General features: G+C 42.2%; 1 protein-coding gene across 1 annotated transcript in view; it reads left to right on the top strand.

Moving 5' to 3' along the window:
* The window catches only part of RGS6 (regulator of G protein signaling 6), a 491,338-nt gene that overhangs the window by 174,325 nt on the left and 297,432 nt on the right, over nt 1-19,581 (top strand). The gene's annotated exons all lie outside the window — the stretch shown is intronic.

Raw genomic sequence — 19,581 nt, 5'->3', positions numbered from 1 at the left:
TATATATATATATATATATATATATATACCACATCTTCTTTATCCATTCAACTGTCGATGGGCATCTTGGCTCTTTCCACAGTTTGGCTATTGTGGACATTGTTGCTATAAACATCAGGGCACACGTACCCCTTCGGATCCTTACATTTGTATCTTTGGGGTAAATACCCAGTTCCACTCAATTCTGACACTAACTACCCAGAGTTAGCACAGACCCCATAGGTTAAGGGTTCAGTCCCACAAAAGTGCCCACCACTTCAGACACCAGCCACAAGGGAGGGTATTCCCAAGTTATCCACATTTCTGCTCAGTCAACTGCAGATTTAGGGAGTTCCCCCAACCCCACCTCAGGTTTAGTAATTCACTAGAATGACTCAAAGAACTCAAGAAAATGCTATATTTAGAATTACAGTTTATTATAAAGGATACAAATGAACAACCAGATGAAGAAGGGTATGGGGAGGGCCAGAAGGATCCTGAGTGCAGGAGCCTCTGTCCCCTTGGAGCCGGGGTGTACCACCTTCCTGGTACATCAATATGTTCACCAATCAGGAAGCTCCCCAAACCTCATTATTCAAGAGTGTTTATGGAGGTTTTGTTCAGTAGGAATGATTGATTAAATGGTTGAACTCAATCTCCATTCCCTCTCCCCTCCCCAGCAGTAGGAGGATGAGGTTGAAAGTTCTAACCCTATAATCGCATGTGTGGCCAACCCCTCTTTTGAAACTATCTAACGGCCCACCTTGAGTGACCATGATAGCATAAACCCAGGTATAGTCCAGAGGGGTTCATTATGAATAACAAAAGGCACTCCTATTATTCAAGAAATTTCAAGGGTTTTGGAAGCTCTGTGGCAGGAACTGGAAGTGTGGACAAAGGTAAAATGTATTTTTTGTTATATGACAGGGGTAATGACAAAGAATTTGTGGCTACCTTTAGTCCATCATGCTAGTCCTCCACAGACTCAGGCTGGCCTGATACCTTACACAAAATAGATGGCATTTTAAAAGTGACTGTCTTCCTATCATTTACTTTGTTAAATAACAAAAATTCAACCCATGCATTTTAAAGATCCAAGTGACTTTATTAAGCACGATTCACACGCTGGGCAGCATCCCATCTGTCAAGTAGAGGAGAGCTCCAAAGAGTAGTACAAAAGTTCTAGGAAGGAGGGTGGGAAAGAAGTTATTAACAAAAGAAAAATGATTGTTTCAGGCAGGGTAACCTTCCTTTAGGGGTCAGGGCAGGGGTCTTATTAGGTGGGGGGATGGAGAGGGCCCATGTGACAGATTCCTCACTGATGCTGATCAGAAAATTCCTGACTGACCAGTTAAGACTACATTTCTGCGGGAGGTTGAACTGCAGTTAGGTTAGATTTTGAGTCCTGGTTTGGTGACCTGGCCTAAATGGTGCCATTTTGGGCCTGCGGTTTTCTTTTTCCAATTTCTTCCTTTTGATCAGAGTCTCAGCTTAGCTGAGAGATGTGATCAAAATTTAAGGCATTAGCACAACTCTCAGCTACTGCTCTGAAGTTCTCATAGTTTTTGTTCTTTCTTTCTTTGGTATTCAGAGGTCATGATGTTTTTACTTAACCTCTGGGATCTTCATAGGTCATGGCTTTGGGTTCACATTCTTTAAGTTGGTCGTTTTCCTTGTTCCTTTCTTGACATTCCAGTCTTAGGGAGATCATTTGCTTGGTGGTTAGTGGCTACAAAGATGCATTTAAAGCTTTTGAGAAAATAAAGTGCCCCAGGGAGATGATTAAGATTACTATAAACAGGATAATTCCCAGTGTTTGGAGTACACTTCGGAGCCATGGTCCCCAAGACCCAAGCCAAAGAAAGACCCTGTTGAAGGAGTCACCCTTTTACGCTAAGTGGCTTGCTCCATGATTTTATGTAACTGAGTTTCAGCTTCCCCAGATGGGTTGATCCAGGTACATCAGGTGGTGGTAACCACAGTATGGATACCTCCTTGCTCAGCTAAAAGATACTTAAAGGGCTCTCCTCTTATCAAGAACAATTTTTGCCAGAGAGTTTAAGAATCCTTGTTGGACTGCTTTTGCTTTAGCAGTGGTTTCTGCAACAATTTCAAGAATTAAGGAGAAGTTCCTGATCATGCCTCCTTTACATTTATTCCTAAACGAAGAGATAGAGATGTACCAAAAGGGGTGAATCCTGAATCGTGAAAGCCTTCTGGTAGGTGCTTTCTAATTCAACAATATAAATTCAGGGGAGTCGACCAGCGAGATGTCTTGTTTTCCTTATGAAAAGTTAGGGTTTTCTTCTAGCCTGAAATAAAAGATTGTTCTAAATTCCAGAGGTTACTCCCTTTTGGCAGTGGCCTGGGAGATGCAGAGGAGGGTCTTCTCTTTCCAGGCTAATGCCAGAATAAAGGAAAGGAAAAGAAGGAGAAAGGGTTTCGTGTTCAGTTAGTGTGAAGTCTTTACCTGTCGTCTTGGACAGAAGCAATCAACCTTGCTGTCAGCTCCTTCCCTTCCTCATCAATTTGGTTCAAAGGTCATCAGCATCTTCTAGTTTTCGCAGCAGTGTCAGTGGTTAGGAGCACTTGCTAAGGTCCTTCCAATGGGCTTCGAACACTGTCTTCCTCTGGTAACGTTTCCAGTATGCCCAGTCATCGGGCTCTAGATTATGACCAACAGGAACCTCTGAATTGGGATCTAGAAAGGCTTCTTCAACTTGTTGATGACAGGCTTGAGCATAAGACCTTAGAGACTTAGAGTAGCTAGTCATAGTAGCATGAGATGACAAAGGACAAGCAGAAGGTTGTATAACTAGTAGACATTGGTCTGCTGGTGACTGTCTCATGTAGAGTGAGTTTGTTTCTCAAAGCGGGGGCTGCAAACCATCAGCAAGACCAAAGGCATTACCTAAGCCCAGGGAAGTCCAGTAGTCACAGCACGTTTAGAAGTTTCAAGTTGGAGGATCCTATTTATTCTCTCAACCTTGTCTGATGATTGAAGTGGTAAGGACCGTGATAATCCCGAGAAGTTTGCAAGGTTTCCATTAAGGCTTGTATGATTTGTTCAGTGAGGTGGTTTCCTCAGTGACTGGAAATTGTGGAAGGTTCCCAGTGGGAAACACATTCTCTAATGGTTTCTTTGCCACTAGGAGGGATCAGCTTTGTGGCAGTGGAAGGCCTCAGACCATCCAGAGAACACACTAATGATAACAAGAACACAGTGATAATACATACTAATTGGCAGTTGAATGAAGTCCAACTGCAGGTGTGCCAAGGCTCCACGGGGAGAAGGTCTGAGGCATCTGAGGACAAAAGTAATTTTTCCAGGATTATGGACTTGACCAGTCAGACATTGCTAGTAGACTATTTTTGCAGTTTTATACAAATCTCTCCACCAATGTCTGTTCATAATTTGAGTCATCTTAAATGCCCTGTCGTGGGTGAAGGAATGTAAAAATCGAAACATGCGGTTTGTTTGCCAGGGAGCCGGGAAGAACCAAGTGGCCACCTTGGGTTTCCCATAACTACGACTGTTCATTGAATTTACCACCATTATTTGCCCATCTTGATTCTCCTAATCTGGGAGCTGACTGTTGCCATGTTGGAAGGACGTCGGGATAGCCTTTGCATCAGTCAGCTAATTACATAATACATTTTTTTCTGGAGATTCCTTTTCTACAATCCTTAGTGGCTTTAATTACATGTATTAGAATTTTTTTAAACCCTTAGAAACCTTACTTTCTGGTGAAAACCAAGTAGTAAGCAATTGTGAACTGTTAAAACAGCATTCTGTGTAGATTTGCAAATTTATGAATACATTTCATGATTTTTAGAGGCATATTCCTCTTTCATTTTCCAGTGTAGCACAAACACATCCAAATATCTTTTACTTTCTCTCTAATAAGAAGCCAAAAGTAGATAAGCCTATGTTCAGTAATTAATGTTTTAGTATTTTATCTTATTTGGAAATGATCTGGGTATTAAATGAATTTAGTTTATCAATTCACCTAACTTGGCAAAACTTTAAGGCTTTAGGTTACCAAAAAGATTTGGTGCCTCAAATTTTTATAATTTTATTTACATCAATTCAGTTTACTTGTTCTTAACAATTATGCTTGAATTGCCCATAAAAACTTAATGAGATATCAAAGTCAGTCATTCTCCCAAGCTATTTTTAAAAAACATTTTGTAACAGATAACTTCGACGTATTTGATTTTAAATAAACCCAGGCAGAATAAAAGTTTTAATTTTAATGCTGATAACTCTAAAGACATGTCTATTTTAATTAAACCAACAACCGAGTATTTTTCCAGATCACATGAACTTGAAAAAACACTATATTAGTTTCCATCTTTCTAAGAGTTCTAGAATGCCCAGTCCTTACAAGGGCTTGCCTTCAAACTAATTAGATAGAGCGCTTTTACAAATTAATTTTAGCAGTATCATCCAAAGGTAGAAAAATATCTCACTCGTACCATATATAGGCACATACACAGAGACAGATGCAAAGACCCTGTAGTTAACAATGTTTGCAGAGAAGATTTTTAAGATTTGTATTTGTCCCTGGAATTAATCTTAAGGAGGCTCTGCTATAGAACTCTTCTAGCAGTTTGTATTTTATTTTGTTTTTAAGATTTTTTATTTTTAAGTAATCTCCATCGCCAACGTGGGGCTCAGACTCACAACCCCGAGATCAAGAGCAGCACGCTCCACTGACTGAGCCAGCCAGGTGCCCCTAGCAGTTTGTATTTTAAAAAGACCTCCTTTTTTTTTCTTCTTCTTCTTCTTTCTCCTTCAGTCTCAGGTGATTATGGGCTATGCCTACAGTATTTCAAAGACATAGGTTTATACCTTTAAGGGCAAAGAAAGAATGCAAGTTCTGCCCAAAGAGGACTTTGGTTTCCCAGAGCCAATAGTTTATAAGCTGTTTGAGATAAATGAGAAGTTTGGGGATTGGTAAAGGAGTAGGTGAATTTTGCATTGCCTCTAGAGCTGCATTTCTAGTTTTGTAAAGATCTGTAAAATAAGGACAGTTATTTTAATTCCTCAAAGAATTGAGTTGTAACTTAAATGATATCATATGTTGGTCCACCCATCCAACCACATTGTTATCCTCAATATTTCTTTCCCTCTGGGTACATAGTTCTAATTTTAAATATTTCTGACAGTATTGAATAACCTGACTTGAGTATAACAGGGGTCCCCAAAGAGGGTGCATATGATACTCCCTTCCCAAGATCCAGAGTCATTCCTGAAGATAGCCAAAAGAAAGAACCAACAACCCACTTGTCCCAGGCAGGCAGAAAGCCAAGCCTAGTGATACATATTGAGACAAACAAAGAAGGCCACAGGTATCCCTGGGAGGGAGAGGATCAGTGACCTATGGGCCTAGATTTGGAAAGGAAGGAACAACATGAAATTTCATTTTCCTTTCTTAACTGGGCACGACAGACAGAGATACAGGAGAACTGAATCCTCCCCCTTCACTGGCTTCTGCCAGTTTTCCTAGGATCCCCTCTGCAGGCTCTGGTATCCATCCGAGTTTCCCCCGGGCTTTTTAAAGGACAAGCATAGCAATGTACCAGAACCTCCCTCAGTTTTGTCAACTCTGGGCGGGGTCCAGAAGGGGTCCTCCTCTCAAGGGAGGGGGGGTAGGGGTGTCCGTAAGGCCATTAACTCAGCAGACCTTGGTTTACGGTTATGTTGCCTTTTCAATCCAGACTAGAGTAAGGTCTCAGAGGAGGACAGAGGGGAACAGTGGGAGTTACGTCCCTCTTACAGTCTGCTGTTTTAGGTATCATTACATCTTTCACGTTTCATTGGCCTTGTGCAGTGATTCTGTCAATGAAACTACTTTGGAATTTTGAAACCTCTTGGAGGCTGCTACTTGCCCATTAAAACAGATATCCCATCCTGTTTAATTTGGGGACCCCGGCTTTTAAGTGCACTTCTTAAATGAACAATCTTGTCTAATTAGAACATTCCCCATACTGGCCATTGTCCTTCTGAGTTGAAATTCCCCTGAGGGCTGGCATCAGTTTGGTAGGACCCTAGCTGCAAATGGAATTAACCCATATTTCTTTCCAGCCATAGCTAGCCACAGAGGGCGTGCAACTCACATTACTTTCTGGTCTTATTTTGGGGCCCCCAACCTGACAGTTGCCAAGCCAAATTCTTCAGGACACAAAAGAAGCTTAGTAAGATTTTGCCTTTTTTCTTTTTTCTTTTTTTTTTTTGAGATACCTGCAATTTCCAGGATTATACTTCTTAGACATAAAATAAGCATGTGTGCCTGAAGGTAGTGTGCTTGACTCTTTAGAATTCAAGGATCCCAGTAGCTAAGCTTTTGGGTTTCTCTGAGCCAAACTAATACCTGGAAGGGATGTGCTGCTGGGTTGGGGATTGTTCATGTTTCACAGTGTACCTCATCGCATGGAAGCTTTCTTGAGGTTGGTGAGTGACCTAGGATCAATCTAACCTGTTTCATGACCAATTTATCCTATCACGAGAATCTTTTTGAGGTGGTGAGTGCTCTAACAGCTTTTAAATGCTTGGCTTATGCCCAGCAATTTTTGCAGCTTTCCTGGCTTCTGAGATTCCCTTAGCAATAACTTTTTTTTTAATTAAAAAAAAAAAAGATTTAGTTATTTATTTGAGAGAGAGAGAGGAGAGAGGGAACGGGGGAGGGACAGAGGGAGAACAAGAGAATCTCAAGCGGACTCCCCGCTGAGAATAGAGCCCAACGTGGAGCTCCATCTCACGACTCTGAGATCATGACCTGAGCAGAAACCAAGAGTCCCATCGCTTAACCAACTGAGCCACCCAGGCGCCCCAGTGATAACTTTTATCTGCACAAAACAAGACAGACAAACATGTGCACCTTAATGTACCAGCAGTAGTTAAGAGATGTTACTGAGTCCTGGCCACAAGAAGGCCTGTGCATACTGCCACCAATTCCTGTGGAACCTTGGGCTGGGGAAGGGATTAAAGCAGCAAACCCCAAGGAATGGGGACTGTGCACTGATTCCAAACAAAATGGAGAACTCCAGTGGCCACCAACAGTTTCCAGTATGGACTCCAGGGATAGAACCAAGGGCTGGGGTTTTCACTCTGGGGAACTGTGATCTGAAAGGCTAGAGGCTTGAGCTCTGGGAAGACCCTTCTGCCAGCTCAGTTGGGCTCCAGGCAAAACTACCGGCTCAATTGGGTTCCTGAGCAGAATTGCCTGCTCAGCTGGGCTCTGGGCAAATCTGCCAGCTCAGTTGGGCTCCGAGCATAACTGTCTGCTGGTTCAAGCTGACCTGCCTCGTAAAGGAAAGCCAGTTCGATGGAGACCTTGAACACAAAAACGGTGGAGCTCAGAGGTGAGAGGAGCTCACTCAGCCCTCAGAAAGGGCAGGAGAGAGGAAATGCAGAGGGCTCATGGGGTATCACACTCGTGTTTCTTGTCCCTGGATGCCACTGGATGTTCGCTTCAGATCCCAGCACTGCCACCAAATCAGTTAAATAATAAAAATTCAGTTAAGTACATTTTAGAGATCTAATCGGATTTATTAATCAATTCATGAAGCAGGCAGCATCCCATCCAGCAAGTAAAGGGGAGCTCCAAGGAAGGTTTTTATAGGAAGGAGGGTGGGACAATAAGTTGTTAGCAAAAGAAAAGAAAGGATTGTTTTACCTTCCCTGAGATGGGCAGAAGTCTTATTAAGTGGATTAGCTTATCTTCTTTTGGGGGGTGGAGAGGACCCATGTGACCGATAACCTCATTGATGCTGATCAGAAAATTCCTGACTGGCCAGTTAAGACTGCATTTCTGGGGGAGGTTGAACTGTAGGGAAATATGGGGAAAATGACCTGTGTTTTTCCCCATTGCCGCTAGAGCAGGCTCCTGGAGCTGATGCTATGCCTTGTGGCACATGCCAGACACAACCATGGATTTATCAGAAAAGCTATTGAATTGATGTGGGGGTGGGGGAGGAGATGGTGATGGGAAAGCCCCGCCAACAGGCCTCTGGTCTTCAGTCATGGCTTCTTTGGCGACTACTCCCTAACCCCCTCCTCGCTCATGCCTGCTAGACTCTGACTTGAGGAGAGTTAGGACTATGCTGGCTCCCCTAAACTTGACTGTCTCCATCATTTATTTTCCTCCTCACCCTTGTGTTCCTCTCTCCAAGCCTGGCTCAGACCTAGTTTTTGCCTGTTTGTTTTCTTTTGCTCACAGACTATTGTCTTGGGCCAGATTCCTACCCCTGTCCCCCAGTCATCTTATTCTGCTTCCTCAAATGTTTTTTTTTTTTTCAATCCAATATTGCTAAAAATCTATTTTAGTTTTAACTGTGGCTTTTTGGCATCATTATCTCATTGGGTCTAGTTTGAAGGTTCCAGTGGGATCTCTTGCTGGAGTCTTTTTAGGATTTCCTAGTCTACATCAGAAACATAAAGAAAATCATCACTTTGTCCTGGGGAGAACTTTATTTTCTCCATTCAGATATTTAAAAATCTTTTTTTTTTTTTTTTTAAGATTTTATTTATTTATTTGAGAGAGAGAGAATGAGAGAGAGCACATGAGAGTGGGGAGGGTCAGAGGGAGAAGCAGACTCCCTGCCGAGCAGGGAGCCCGATGCGGGACTCGATCCCGGGACTCCAGGATCATGACCTGAGCCGAAGGCAGTCGCTTAACCAACTGAGCCACCCAGGCACCCCAGATATTTAAAAATCTTAATGCTCCACATCTAGAGTTTTATTTTGTAAGGGACATTTTCTGGTAAGCTGCCAATGACGACCTATAATATGAAGTTCCTTATGCTCCTTTGGGTTCAACTGTAATCTTTATGAGATAATTTTATCCCCTTCTCTCTTGCTGTGTAACTGAAATCCTCAAGTGCAAAGAAACTTTTGTATCCCTCCCACATCCCAGAGCTAGCTTGGAGTTTGGCCTCAGGCAGCAACCAACTAACAGTGCCTTGATGATAATTCTCTGGGGAGTTAATTAGGACAGACTGAATAATTGGTGAGTGAAATAGAGAAGAGCATTTTGGGTGTCAAGGGTTGATGCATCCCCTTTTTCATTATTTCAGCTCTTACCTCTACTTTCCTAATGAGCATCAAAGAAAAGTAAACCTGTTTTATAGATGTGATACCATTAATTAATTTTGGTGCTTACTATGGGCTCACCATTGGGCAGGACTCTGGAAATTTGAGTTGTGATTATAAAGCAAGTTTTTAAATTGCACAATAAAATCCTAGGCAGTCTGCAAGATCCATCCCAGAGGCCACCATCTCCTGGAAGTCTGACCAAACTCTTCTTTGGGATTGGTCACTCCCTCATCCATACCTCATATAACTTGCTACACAGGTATATTACAGCTCTTCAAATGTCGTCTTGTAACCATTTGTTCACCCATCTTACCTATTGGACATGAGCAACTGGATGGTGGGAACTGTTGGCTTCATTTGTTTATTCAGTTATTTTTTTTAAGATTATTATTTATTTATTTGTCAGAGCGAGAAAGGGAGGGAGCACAAGCAGGGGGAGCAGGAGAGGGAGAAGCAGGCTCCCCGCTGAGCAGGGAGCCCTATGCGGGACTCGATCCTAGGACCCTGGGATCATGACCTGAGCTGAAGGCAGATGCTTAACCAACTGAGCCACCCAGGCCATCCCTTTTTATTCAGTTATTTTAATTAGGCATTGGATATCTATTAGTCACTATTTGGTCCTAGTGTTTCAAAGAATGAAGACAGTCCTCAGTTTGTGTATATTCTCTATATTTGTTGTGTGCATCATTCTGCAGCTGCATTTCTGCTTCACACTCTCTTTTTCCTATGGACAATTAAGAAATTCAGCCATTTGGAAGAATTATTTGACTATGACTGTGGTTAAGTGTTCTCTAAGCTTTGTTAACACATAAGCAGTCAGAGGTGTAAAAGCTGGACATATTTTATTTGTAGTCTTTTCTCTGCCAGACACAATATGTACCATCAGCTTCTGATGGACTCTTTTAGGCCAGTGACTTGGCTTCATTGATCTTGGTATCTTCGGCAGTGTTTTGCTCATACTCGGTCGAAAGGTATTTGGCATCGAACTAAATGAAAGGTGCTCTACTCAGCATTTATATACCTGTGGTTTATTTTTAAAGCTATGTTTTATTTAAAATGAGACTGACTTTAAATGCACTGGGATGGCTTCCTCTTAGAAGGAACCTGAAAGACCAAGGAGATATGGCAGGAGAAACGACGTGTTCTTTTCTTATTGAGTCATGACTCTACCCATTTATCTGTTCCTACATCACCCTGAAGATCCCTTTTTGACTCCAACACTGGCTGCATTTCTTTCGTCTGAATTTCAAGATCTCTCATGGTGTTTCACCTCCATACCATTTACTTACCTTACTTAGATTTTCAGTATTTCCAATACTTGCAATTTTTGTCCTCTCTCATCTGCTGTTTTATGTTTTATGGATTTAGAGATGTACTCTACTCAGCTCCAATCCTAGAACTGAGTTGCCGAAGGAGTCCAGAATTTCCCACTAGGTACTCTTTGCTGTATGGGGAAAGGGGACCCTAAGGCTTCAGCAGGAAGATCAGTAAATGCTGACCATGCTGAACAGTGAAGTCTGTTAATATTTCCTGCTTCTCTCCTTCAGAGAATTTACTAGGTTTCCCCTCTCCCAGGCTTGCAATAACCCCCTTCTCTTTAAAAGCCCACACCTTATACATATACCTTTTTAGTGTTTCCTCCATTCAGAGGATGGGAAAATACTATATAGTAGGGTTCCCTGGTGTGTGAATTGATAGACATAACAGATATTGCTAATTCTTCCACCATCAGGTAAGTCCCTAAATTTGTGTGGCTCCTCTACTTTCTCTGACGACCTTCTGCCATGACCCAAGCTTGCATATTATGGTAAGCAGTCTGCTCATCTCTTAAAGCAAAGGACATACTCTTACATGATTGGTGGACACATCATTTTCTACTTTATAGAGAACATCATATATATTCAGTCTGTCTTTCTACACTTACCAGTAATGTTATGGTATAGACTTCATGGAAGTGGGTTTCTCCATGGCAGATCATAATGCTCTTTCATGGCATAGACTTAGCAATTTCTCAACACAGAACTCTAAGCAGTCACTTTCAATTGATTGGAGTTGTTATTCAAAATGAAGCCCATTTGGTATCCCTAGCAGCTAGTCTTCTCTTACCTAGATATTCTTCTACACTGGTTTCCTAACAACTTGCATCAGCCCCCTTAAGTATACTGCTGCCAAAATTTTTCTTCCATTGTCAGCTTTGACTGGATTACTTTTTTTTTTTTAAGATTTTATTTATTTGAGAGAGAGAGAGAGAGAAAGAGAAAGCACAGAGGGAGAATGAGAGGGAGAAGCAGACTCCTCACTGAGCAGAGAGCCCGATGCGGGGCTCAATCCCAGGACCCTGAGATCATGACCTGAGCCGAAGGCAGAAGCTTAACCAACTGAGCCACCCAGGTGCCCTGGATTACTTATTTATTGAAGCTCTCTGGTGATTTCCTGCTGCACCCAGTTACCTCTGAATGTGTTGGCCATCTCTAGAAGGATAGGTATCACCTGTTTCTACACCCTCCCTCCCACATCCACTCAGGTTTTTGTCTCTACTTAGTCCATAAGTCTCTCTTCATAGGTGGTAGCCAAAGCCCCATCCATTAGGAATGGTATTAACTCCTTTCCATAAAGACCGCACATAGTTGTTCTAGGACTGCCTGGAATGATACGCTAATATTTCAGTGTTGGAACCTCAGAGTTAACCCAACAGAGACGTTTCAATTTTCCCTGGTTCTGTGTGCATAAACTTAATCATTAATTAGATCTCTGGGACCAGAAATTGAAGCAGGAATGTGCCATTTAATATGCTTCCCACATGTTTCTAAAATAGTTTAAATTTTTTGCCTGTGTTTCTTGTACATGTGCAGTAGTTGAGTTACTATCTTATCCCTTGACTTCACCAACCACTAGGGTGGGATCAATGTATTGTAATTCTCTTTATGGCATTTAACACAATGTCACAAAAACTTTGGCCTTCAGTATTTCTTCTTGTGATAAACTTCGTGGGATGTTGGTATCTTGCAGAACTTCCTGGCCTGTGGGGCAGGAGACTCACTTGGTTCTAGACCGGGCACAGACTCTCATTTGATGCTACTGTGGGGTTAATCTGAGGACATGGGCCTCAGTTTTCTCAGCTGTGAAGTGTGAGGATGGGATTATCAGCAAGCTCCCTTCCAGCTCTAAACTTATCTGAGTTCTCCTTTTCCCCTGTTCCGTATCCACCACTTTTTGAAGTGTCTTTGTATTTAATTTAATAAATTTGTCCCCACTTTCAGAGCTGTTTATGACATGAGAAAGAGGTGGGAAATAGTTAATATAAATGCATTCTGAGCAGCCTAATCCTTTTTTTTTTCCTGCCAAACTTCTCTTTCTTCCTCTTCCCCCGATATTTTTTGGGGGGTGGGTGGACGGGTGGGTAGCTTTTGCGATATTGATATTCAGAGAAGAGTGGAGAATGCAGGACTGCTAGGGTTCATAACAGATGGTTATATGGTACCATTTTAAGAGGGTTATTAAAATAACACATTTATTTTCCCAAATAGTAGGATGTCTTAAGTGTTTAGGCTTCACCCTACTGTTGAAATAGAAAGAGCAGGAGGAAGAATCTAGGAAACACCTAGCTAGAACATTTTTGCATGATCTCAACTTTCTTATTGTTCCTGAGTGTCTTAATTTGGACAGTGGTGTGTGTTTGAGATTGAATGCAAGGAAATTCATTGCACCATCTTTCTGGCATGCATTCCCCTTCTCTAAACCCTGCTTTGCTAGTGCTGCCTCCTTCCCTGCCCAAGTGAGCCTGTCTGCCCACATCACAGCTGCAATGGGTTGACATAGCCTTTCTCCCGAAACTTGAGAGGATCCCCAGATTCTCAAGTACTACAAACTGGGTTGCAACCACTGGGTGTCAGCCTGGATTTCCTCAGTGGTTTTATTACCATTTGTGCCAGGGCCCTTACGTATTTGTTTTATATAATCCTTTCTACAGCCCTATATGGTAGGTTTTATGCTGTTGTTGTTTTGTTTTGTTTTTTATTATTATGTTCAATTAGCCAACATATAGTACATCATTAGTTTTTGATGTAGTGTTCAATGATTCATTAGTTGTGTATAACACCCTGTGCTCATCACCACACATGCCCTCCTTAATACCCATCCCCTCACCCCCCCTTCTGAAACCCTCAGTTTGGTTCCCAGAGTCCAGAGTCTCTCATGGTTTGTCTCCCTCTCTGATTTCTTCCCATTCAGTTTTTCCTCCCTTCCGCTGTGGTCCTCTATACTATTCCTTATGTTCCACATGTGAGTGAAAACTACATGGTAGGTATTAACCCTATTATAAAGTTTATACTCCAAGAATAGAAGACCCAGATATGGGGGGCACCTGGCTGACTCAGTCCATGTAAGTGTTTGGCTCAGGTCATGATCTCCAGGTTGTGAGATGGAGCTCTGCGTCAGGCTCCATGTTCAGCGTGGAGTCTGCTTGAGATTCTCTCCCTCTGCCTCTGCCCCTCCCCCTGTTTGCCCACTCCCCACCCCAAATAAATATTTAATTAAATCTTAAAAAAAAAAAGGCACATATATGGAATCCTCGGATGCAGGGGCCTGCTAGATGCCCTTGAATGAGAAGGTGAGTTCTGTCACCTGTTATGGAGGACCAGAATGCAAGTGCAAAATGGGTGAAGACCTCTGTTGGGGGTGGAGAACTTCGATGCCTTTCCAGCAGCATCACAAAAATGGACATCATGAGCACACTGAGGGGAAGGGATAATGTCCTCATTGCTCTTCCTATGACAGAATTATATTTGCATCCTCCCTGATGGAAACCTACTTCACTATGTGGGTCTTCACTTGTGTTTCTCTGTTTTGGAGGGAGAGTCCTCCTATTTCATGCCCTGGAATGGCCAGATACTCCGTCTCCCTGCTCCCTGGCAGCTAGAGCAGGGGTACGTTGTGACTTGGGCTTGGCCCATTGGTACTCTTCTTCTGAACTTTGGAGCTGGGGGACACGTAGTAGAGATCAAAGGACACTTGAGAAAGACTTGAAGGCAGCGGTGTTGCCAGGCATTGAGAGAAGCGTCCAGTGTGCTGCCGATGTCCACCAGACCTTCTGTGGGCAGCGCCTGGGCCAGCCCCTGGGACAGCCACCCTCAGTTCCTGTCTGGCTTTCTCACACATCCATTGATTCTCTTCTTCAGTGTCCTTGCAACACATTCCTTTTCTGCTTAAGGTAGCCAGACAGAACTGCTGTTGCTCACAATGAATGACCCTGTATAATTCAGTCACATAATACAGTGTGACTTCACTTTGTCACCTGGCCTAAACCACCTTCTGCACAGGCAGTTTAGAGACATCCGTAGTCCATATGAATCACTGTTAATTTAACTTTTACGGTGAAAACCGGTTCCATGTGTGAAAGCATGATTATTTTGGTTTGAGTTTAATAAGCAGAAAACAAAGAAAAAGAAACACTGTGTTGGCCCTGAGCATTAAAATATAAGGAAATAAAGCTCTTGATAGGTAGAGTTTTAGCAAAGCTCCAAAGGTTTATTTGTTTGTTTATGTTTTCTGCCCATTCGTTCAACAAAAGGAGCTAGGAAAATTCATGGCAAGGAGAAAAATAAAGCATCAAAGAGGATAAAAATATTGAATAAAGTATTGTAAGCCCAAACACTTAAATCTTTAATGTTCATTATGAGAGTATTTCACATTTCTCGGGCAGGTATTTTTCTCCCCACCACTTGGTATTCTGTGCCTACGCTTGCATATTTAAATAATAAATTAAAAAATCACACCAAAAATGGTCAGACTTTTTTTTTTTCCCCATTTGATTCTCAGTTATTTCACTTGGATGAGACTTGTTAAGGAAACCATTTAGAGTTGTAAATGCCACCAAGTCATTCCAAAGGAAAGATTAGAAATTCTCTCGTCGATTGCTAGTCAAAAAGGTCCTGACATTTCTCCATGGACTTGGCTCATGTGATCATTTACCAGTGACCATCTGACCTCCATGCTAACTGCTCCCCCTGGAATGGGCATGGCCTTTGCACAAGGCAGAGCGACACGTCATGGGTACCAACAGCCATAACAGCTTCTTGAAAAGCAAATCAGATTCCCATTTGGCTTGAGCGCTGGGCAAGATCCTTCATAGGCAAAAAAGGAACTATACCCCTATTACCATTTCAGCTTTTATATGGCAAATCTTTATAGCTGAAAAAGGCTTTATAATCATTTTAATTCGTGCTTTCTCACCAATGCTCTGGGTGTAACATGATTGGCACCCTTTTCTAGGAAAACTGTAGTTAATGACATGAAATTGACACAAGACGCTAATTGGTGGTGAGCTGCTGATAGCATCAGAGTGATGGCAGAAGGTTTCTTCCATAGCCTGGTGAGCCAGGCTATTTCCCCCCCATTTTTAGAGGCTTAAGGAGGGGGGGAGGGAGGAGCTGATGACTATGGGATTATTATAGTAAAGAAGGCAGACATGATTTCCAAAAGCATCATTAGAAATGTTAACAGAAGTCTGTTTCAAAATTAAAGCAGGGTTTCTCAAAACTCACACCTGCAGTAAAGCATCCTTGCTATGTTAGCCAGCATGTAACCAGCATCTGACATCACATTTGGATTTGAACCTTTCCAGAATGGCTGTTTGTGCTGGTTTCTTTTTTTTTTTTTTTTAAGATTTTTTTTTTTTTAATTTATTTGACAGAGAGAGAGACAGCGAGAGAGGGAACACAAGCAAGGGGAGTGTGAGAGGGAGAAGCAGGCTTCCCGCGGAGCGAGGAGCCCGATGCGGGGCTCGATCCCAGGACCCTGAGATCATGACCCGAGCCGAAGGCAGACGCTCAACGACTGAGCCACCCAGGCGCCCCTGTGCTGGTTTCTTGTCTTCACCTGAGAGTTTTCAGCTGGGCTTCTGAGCAGGCTGGACCTTGAGCCTGGGGAGAGGGTTGAGCCAGGCACAGGATTTTTGAGGCTCTTTGCAGTGGGCAGTTGGCCGACCTGCCTTAATCTTTCATTAATAGGCATGAACTACACCCCAGCTGCCTTTCCTTTGACTTGAGAGAGGTTATTTGAGCATTCAAACTCTTACTGTGTAAAATGTGCAGGTGTCCTTGTCAAGACATAAACTCTATTTGAACATTGCTTTACCATTTACTGTTATGTGCAGATGGTAAGTACTGTGAGGTAAAGACCTGTCCTTCTCCATTCACGTCAGAAGCAAGCATCTAATCCGATGTATTCTGAGTCTGTATGATTGATCACAGCCCTCACCTGAAGTTTCTGTAGCCATTCCCTCACTCAGTAGACCATGGCATGGCACAGGAAAGGAACAACACCCAGCTAAAGAGTGTTAACACAGGTCATTAGTGCTCCGATCCCCATTTTGATGACTTCTCTGTGACTCAAGAACTCCAGTCTTCATGAAGATGCCATCACCCTGAGGACTGGTTTTAGGAATATGGCTCCTCAGCTGCCCCAAGGTTATCTCTGTCCTCGGAATGCAGCACTGGAACTGGTGCATCTGGCAGCCTCTGATGGTTCTCGACCCTCTCCCTGAATGGCCAGTCACAGTGCCCTAGTGGGTCTATAGGGACAACCCTGAGTCCCCACCCCTCTTCGCATGAGTTCATTCTCTGGGCAATGTTCTTAGGCTTTCAAAAGCTGCAGAGAGACACACATCTCTGCTGAGTCTGAGCTGTCATCCTCGTGATTCTCTTGGAGCTCGTCCTCCACTGGACAGTGAAGAGGGCACAAGGCCAAAGTTCTCGGCTCCAGGTGATTTCTCATACTCTCCAAAGATGTCTTAAAGGTGTACTTCCAGGAGCCCATCATTTCTTCTTGGCTGTGTCCTCACTTGGGTTCCTCCAGCATGTGGCATCAACCCTGAACACATCTTTGTATGCCCTACATAGGACCTTGGGACTCAGGGCAAACTTCAGTACCAGTACCATGTTCCATATGATTCCTTATCAAATTACATTCCGAGATTATGTATTTTACACTAAAAAAATCCCCCCAAGTATCTAGGACCACACTGGATCCTAAATAAATGCCCGTTAACAGTGTGGCATCCATTAAGTATATATTGAAGTAACTTTGTCCCCTCTAGCGTTCCTCTCGTTATCCCTACTATTAACTTCCCTACTTGAGGAGCCACTCAGCCAGGACTTTCTGAGAGAGAAGAATTGGTATATTTAGCAGTCATCAGAGAGTTACTGTTATGGTGCTGAGTTTTCAAGAACCTGTTAATTGTACTAGCTTAAACCTAAATTGCATGTTCCTCTCTTCATATGGTGATGATGATGATTTTATAAATGCTGGTTGGATAGCACTGTAATTAGTGGGCACCAGCTTCTATTTTGGTAACAATTTATTCTTATACCACGTTTGAGAGGTTTCTCTTCCCTGTGGTCACAAAGAGGGAAAAAAAAAAAAAGACATCCTTTTTAATAAGGCATCCCAAGCAGGCTGAGTACTTATGAATTATAAATGAAAACTTCCCAGTGATTAAAATAAATATACTGATGCAGTCCCCTTTTCTGCGTCACTGCTTCACTAGGCCGGTATGAAAATCACCCAGAGGAAGTCCCAGGGGCCTCTGAGATCACCTCCATCTGTTTCATGCATTTCTCTGATGTAAATCAGAAGGAATTAAGGACAATGGCATTTTGGCTGGTTTGAAGAAAGGGACTCTTTCTTCCAGGGGAGTTAGCAGCCAATTGCTGATGGCCAGGTAGGGCCCTGCAGTCCAGCTCTTCATAGACTAGTCTTTGTAGCTATGGTCTCATAATATAACCTGGTCCACATTTCATTCCCTCAAGAATCAATTTCCATTTAATGTTCAAGGATGATTCCATTCCCTTTTTTCACACAGGTAAGGCTCTGTTTAGTAGTGACAGTTGAGAGCAGGTGCTGGGGCAGATGATTTAAGGGGTCCTTTAACTTATGAGCAAGAGAGGCTCATAAATTGAGGAACCTTGAAGACTGTCACTCCAAAATAAGAGCCAAACACAATCTCAGGTGGATACTAATCAATATAAATTAATAGAATTTGGAGGAATCCTTCTTTCCCACCTCTCAGTGCAAAGCTTCTGCTGTCATCGTTGGCCATTGGGTAAGAAGCGTGTAGTAGGGAAAGAGCTCTTAAAGACTATAATGAGGTACAGGAAGAAAAAGAGGGAGAAGCCTGGATAAAGAAGAAAACTTTCTTCTAGCTTTGTTTATTTCTCCCTGCCCTCCATTTGCCTTTTATTTGATCAGTTGTTGATTAAATAACATTAATGTCTGTTGCAGAATTGTGCCATAAGAGACTACTGGCCTTTTGCTGTTCAAGTCGGAAATGAAAGGTTATGAACATTGCAGGTCATCAGTTCTGAAATGGCCCATTTGCCAACAATTAGTGACTTTTGGGGAGCAATTAATGTCAAGGTGAAAGCAATGAACCCTTAAGCAAAATGGACAGTGGTTTCTGAGCTAAGAGAAAATTCAGCCTTTCATAGACTTTTCTCCTGTCAAAACATGTCTTTAAGGTCCAATATCTGATATTTTTTACTTGGTATCTCAAATATCTAACTTATTTAGAGTTATTTTGATGGTTTGTTTAGATTATTAAGTCACACTTTTCTCTCAGAAATATATATAACAAAAAGTAACACAGGAACAATAATGCTTACTAATATCTTAGTTTAATGTCAGTAATATTTATTGCCATCAGATTAGAACCAAGTTAATATCAGATTAGTAGGTGGCATCTCAGTCACAGGATTTGTTTTTTTTTTTAAGTAGGCTCCATGCCCAGCATAGAGCCCAATGTGGGGCTTGAACTCATGACCCTAAAATCAAGACCTAAGCTAAAATCAAGAGTTGGACACTTAACTGACTGAGCACCCAGGGTGCCCCTCAATCATAGGACTTTTAGGGATGTGAGGTAAAGAAGACAAAAGAAATGTAAGAAATGACTGGATTCATCTTTGGAGAATCTCAAAATCATCAGTGATAGACGGGAAAAACTGAGAAATTATTTCTGATTCTTGACCCAACCACACCCATTACCAGATCATTTTGCTGTTATGCCGTTAGAAAGCCGTCATGCTTCTTGGTGTATTTAGTCTAGAAAACCTTTGTCCACAAAAATTAGAGAACAATTACTGATGGTTGCTGGTTGGAGAAGGGGTAGTTGGGCAAAATGGGTGAAGAAGAGAGGGAGATCCAGGCTTTCAGTTATGGAATGAAGAAGTCATGAGAATAAAAGGCACAGCATAAAGAATATAGTCAATGACATTGTAATAGTGATGTACGGTGACAGATGGCAGCTATACTTGCAGGGAACAAAGCATAGTATATTAACTTGTCTAATCACTATATTGTAAACCTGAAACTAATGTAACTCTGTGTGTCAACTACACTTGAATAAAAACAAATTAGAGAAAAGTTACAACCATAATAAATTAGTCTCAAATGCGTGGATCCATGAGACTACTTTCTTTCCATTTCTTTCTTTCTTTTTTTTTTTTTTT

The sequence above is a fragment of the Leptonychotes weddellii genome, chromosome 9 (genome assembly GCF_054177405.1).
Source record: "Leptonychotes weddellii isolate Sample4059 chromosome 9, ASM5417740v2, whole genome shotgun sequence".
Lineage (NCBI taxonomy): Eukaryota > Metazoa > Chordata > Mammalia > Carnivora > Phocidae > Leptonychotes > Leptonychotes weddellii.
Note: the sequence above shows the minus strand (reverse complement) of the source record. Positions and strands in the feature narration are given on the sequence as shown.